The sequence below is a fragment of the Eulemur rufifrons genome, chromosome 7 (assembly GCF_041146395.1).
Source record: "Eulemur rufifrons isolate Redbay chromosome 7, OSU_ERuf_1, whole genome shotgun sequence".
Classification (NCBI taxonomy): domain Eukaryota; kingdom Metazoa; phylum Chordata; class Mammalia; order Primates; family Lemuridae; genus Eulemur; species Eulemur rufifrons.
In genome coordinates, this window is record NC_090989.1 from 266,051,902 (window position 1) to 266,056,942 (window position 5,041).

Here is a 5,041-nt window from a genome sequence, read left to right on the forward strand (position 1 = left end):
TTTATAAATTTTTATAAATTTATTTATAAATAATTATAAATTTCTGTGATCCTTTTCCAGAGTTATACACTTCCTATCTCTATTTTGCATCTTACATTGATGAGAATTTTCAGATCTATAGTAAACTTTAGACTAGAAATTATTTAAGGCCGGGCATGGTGGCTCACGCCTGTAATCCTAGCACTCTGGGAGGGCTAGGTGGGCGGATCGTTTGAGCTCAGGAGTTCAAGACCAGCCTGAGCAAGAGCGAGACCCCATCTCTACTAAAAATAGAAAGAAATTGTATGGACAGCTAAAACTATATATAGAAAAAATTAGCCGGGCATGGTGGTGCATGCCTGTAATCCCAGCTACTCGGGAGGCTGAGACAGGAGGATCCCTTGAGCTCAGGAGTTTGAAGTTGCTGTGAGCTAGGCTAACGCCATGGCACTCACTCTAGCCTGGGCAACAGAGTGAGACTCTGTCTCAAAAAAAAAAAAAAAAGAAATTATTTAAGTCCTAAAAATGATTTGTCCTAAATTATCTGACTGCTATCACTCTGATTTCATATTGTACCAATCTTCCCTTCTGCCACAGACCACTGCGATATTATTTATGACAATGAAGGGGCTAAAATGTTATTAACCTTGGCAATATTGATGTATCTGGCCAAATGGAGAGGTAGGGAAAAGTGAAGAAATACAGAAAGTGGAACTAGAGTTTAGAGTAAGAATCTATAAAAGACATTACTTTCAATTTTCTGTTCTTCTGTCCCATTTCAAAAAATATTGCAATCATATTCCTGTATTACTTTGTTAATTTTTTTTAAAGAAAAGTTTTTTAAAAAGAGTACTGAAACCCTGAAGAAAAACCTACTTGGTCATGGTGAATAATTCTATTAACATGTGGTTGTATTTGTTATTCTAGCATTTTATTTAGAATTTTTACATCTGTTATCATGAATAAATTTTGTCTGGCCAGTATTCTTTTTCTATGTGTTAACTCTGGTTTGGGTCTGAGGATTATGTTAGGTTTATATAACAAAATGGGAAGTTTACCAAATTTTTTCATTCCTTATTCATTAATTCATTCATTTACTCAGTCCATAAATCTTTATGTTATCAATGTTACAGCTCTTTTAGAATTTGTCTAGCAAATTCTTCACTGTAAGACCCCTCTGAATTAAAAATAAATAAATAAATAAATAAGAAAAAGGAAAAAAAATCTTAATGTTATGTTGGGCATAATTTAGGTTTGCTATGATCCAAATGTTTGTGTTTCCCCAAAATTTGTATGTTGAAACCTAATTCCTAATGTGAGGGTATTTTGAGATGGAGCCTTTGGTAGGTGATTAGGTCACAAAGGTGGAGCCCTCATGAATAGGATCAGTGTCCTCATGAAATAGGCCCAAGGGAGCTCATTCACCCCTTCCATAAGGACACAGAGAGAACACACCATCAATGAACCAGGAAATGGGGTCTCAATAGACACCAAATCTACAGGTGTCTTGATCTTGGACTTCCCAGCCTCCAGAACTGTGAGAAATAAATTTCTGTTGTTTATAAGCCACCCAGTCTATGGTATTTTGTTATAGCAGCCTGAATGGACTGAGATACGTGCTATGACAGTGAACAAGACAAGGCAAGGACCTTTTTTATCCATGGAATAGACCTTTCATTCTGAAGTAGGGGAAACAGTAAAGAGATAAATCAATAAGCAAAGAAAGAATCAGGCATAATAAATATTTGACAGAAAATGAAAAGTAAGCAACTTTATAATTGATGGTCCAAGCAGGCCTCTCTGAGGAGGTAATATTTAAGCTAAGACTGAAAAAATTAAAAAAGGACAATAAAGAGAAAGATGTAACTTTATGAGTCATGCCACTGCTATAATCAGAAAAATAATTTCACTGATTTAAAGATCATGTATTCTTTGTATAACCACATGATGTAATTCTTTTCTCACATTGAAAGTAACCCCCTCACACACACATAAATATTCTCTCTTTGGATGGGGGTATATTAAATTCTGGTCTTTGTTAACCTAGTCAGTGTCTAAGCAAGCAACATACTTTATATTTCTTTCTTTCTTCTAAAATTTTAACTGAAAACCAAGTGGCATAAGTAAAAATCTACGGAGACAAAATCTAGAGTTTACTGTGTGTCACTCTGAGGTAGCATGTCCTCTTTGGGATGCTCCTCTTTTATTTCCCTTATCTGGAGTATGCCCTGTCACTACAAATGTTCTAGATAGACTTGCTCTAGTGAGAGGCAACTTAATTTCAGATCATCATTTATAATTTTGGAATATCCACCGTTGTTACGTAAACACTGTCACAATGAAACAAAAGTTTGCTTTGAAAGCAAAGAAAGGGTCAAGTTCAGGGAATCAGTGATATCCTAGAGATAAATACTAATTCACCTTTACTGCAACCCTTGGAAATGTACTAATGCACCTTTACTGCAACCCTTGGAAATGTACTGTACAACTAAGGTTGTAATTGTTATCAAAATTCTTACTCTTTTTAGTGTAGATTCTGAACATTGCTTAAATTACAAAAATAGCTGCAGCTCTTGGTAATAAGCTCCAATTGGAATAGTACATATCTTTAGGCTTTTCCGTTTCAGGACTTCAATGTGATCACACAGTTGACGTTGAACCAGTATAAAGATTCTTTAGCACAGTTGGATTGGAGCTCATTTTAAAAATCACTATTCATTTTCACTGTCCCTGGAGTCTTAATATTAATGACATTAATACTAGACCAGCTTGAGCACAACTACATGTGGTAACCCTGAAAAAGGTTATATGTTTCAGAATGACCTTCAGACTCTCTCAAGCTGATTTTATTTTTAGCTTCCGCTTATGAGGAACTAAGATTTATCTTTGAGATGGCCTTTTGTCTGGCCTAATTTCTTTTGCTCATCCACAAAAATTAAAAATCCAAATCAATTACTTTAAAATGTAAACAAACATCTGAGCCATCCTTACCCACCTATAGACTCAAACATAAAATTATGATAAAATTTTAGAACTTTTCGTCTTTGAACTCAATTTATTAGGCCTCTCTATAAGCTTAATTTTTACTAATATTCCCCTAAATCCCTTTTCAAACCAAGAGACAGGAGGACCAATTTTCTGTTTGTTGTTTCTTGGATATGGAGCATAACCAAAATATAACTAAAAAAACTAAGCAGGAAGAAGCTTCTCCAAAAGTACAAATAAAGTTCTACCATATTTCCAGACTTCAAAAGATGGATGTGAAACAAAAAGAGCTCCACGTCTCACCATTCCCATTGTGTACTTGGTCAAACTAGGTCTTCCATATTGCCGGTATGCCAAGAATTTCTGGTTGATAGTATACCTGGTCTCAGATTGGGGGCCCATCCAGTGTTTGATTAAGACATTTGGTCAGTTGCTGTGGCTCACACCTTTAATCCTAGCACTCTGGGAGGCTAGGGTGGAAGGATCACTTGAGGCCAGCAGTTTGAGACCAGTGTGAGCAAGAGCAAGATCCCCATCTCTACAAAAAGTAGAGAAGTTAGCTGGGTGTGGTACCATGTGTCTGTAGTCCCAGCTACTCGGGAGGCTGAGGCAAGAGGATGGCTTGAGCCCAGGAGTTCAAGACCAGCCTGGGAAACATAGCAAACCCTCTTTGCTACAAAAAAATTATAAATTAGCCAAGTGTGGTTGGGCATGCCTGTAGTCCCAGCTACTTAGGAGCCTGAGGCAGGGCTGGAGTAGAATGAGTGAAAGGAAGAAAAGCTTATCTGTTGTTCCCCAAAGAAGCCAAATGTGCTCCTTCATAAGGCCTTTGCACTTGTACTTCTCACTACATGATTCTCTTCTTTTTTGCATATTTGTATGGCTTACTCTCTCACTTCATTCATGTCTTTGCTCAAATGTCATTTCTTTAGAGAAGCCCTGCAGCACTCTGTAGCCCCTCTCTCACATTGTCCTATGTATTTTCTTTATTGCCTGTCTGCTCCATTAGAATATAAATTCCACAAGAGCAGAAGCTCCCCATCACTCAAAACAGTGCCTATCACATAAAAGATGTTCAATAAATACTTGTTGAATGAATAAATAAATAAATGTGCTTAGTCTGCCTATTGAGTGCTCCAATACTAGGTAGTAGCCAGAAAGGGTTGTTACTAAAATCCTCAGGGCATTTCATTTCAGTGTGGAATAATACCTTTACTAATATTAATCATGAGCTAGTTCAATTGTAAATCAAAGAAAGGCATAAAATTTTTGAATCTACCTCTCATTTATTCTCTCCAAGTGATCCAACAGTAGACCCTCTTGGAATAGCTGTGAATCACCAAACATAATGCAACTGCTTTCTTTTTGTTCCTTCTTTAAAATATTAGGTTATTTCCTATCTCTTTCTCACATATACATTTTATAGCCCACTGGCAGGAATTCAGTTCCACAGATAAATGTATGTACCTAGCAGGGGTTAGTGATATAAATCATAGAGTGAATCAAGGCCCATGGACCAGATGAGCTGGTCACGGTGATGGGAGAGCACAGAAGTTAAAAGAGTTTGGGAAAGGCTCTGTGATATAGAAACTTATAAATGCTAGTGAAAGTTTCCCCTTCCTAGTCAGTCTTAGGTTAGGACATAGCCTGACTCTAAATGTACCATGTATGCTAAGTGGTCAGTAAAATATTTCAAGTTAACATAAAAATATTAAATTCCCTCGTTTTAGAAAGCTAAGATGCCATAGCAACAGGAAGGATGGAAGATGGAAGGTTGGATGATATATACAAGTATAGGAATAAGTGGAGCACTGGTAATATTAATAGCTTTGATAAATTAAAAAAACAAACAGAAAAACTTCTTGAAAAATTCCCCTAGCCACCTGGAGGACAACAAGAACATTTAGAAAGATGTTGCTGTTAATCCAGATATGGATAATAGGGATGATATGGATGGCCAGAGCCTTGCCATTCAGACTGAGATCTGTACACCAGTGTGGGCATTGCCTGGGTGCTTATTAAAAATGTTGAATCTCAGGCTCCACTGAATTTGAATCTGTATTTTGACAAAATCCCC

The 5,041-nt window shown here is 36.7% G+C and overlaps 1 pseudogene; it reads left to right on the forward strand.

Annotated features, from left to right (window-relative positions):
* Positions 1–1,101: 1,101 nt before the first annotated feature.
* Positions 1,102–1,154, forward strand: LOC138388952 (U7 small nuclear RNA; annotated as a pseudogene).
* The last annotated feature ends 3,887 nt before the right edge of the window (positions 1,155–5,041 follow it).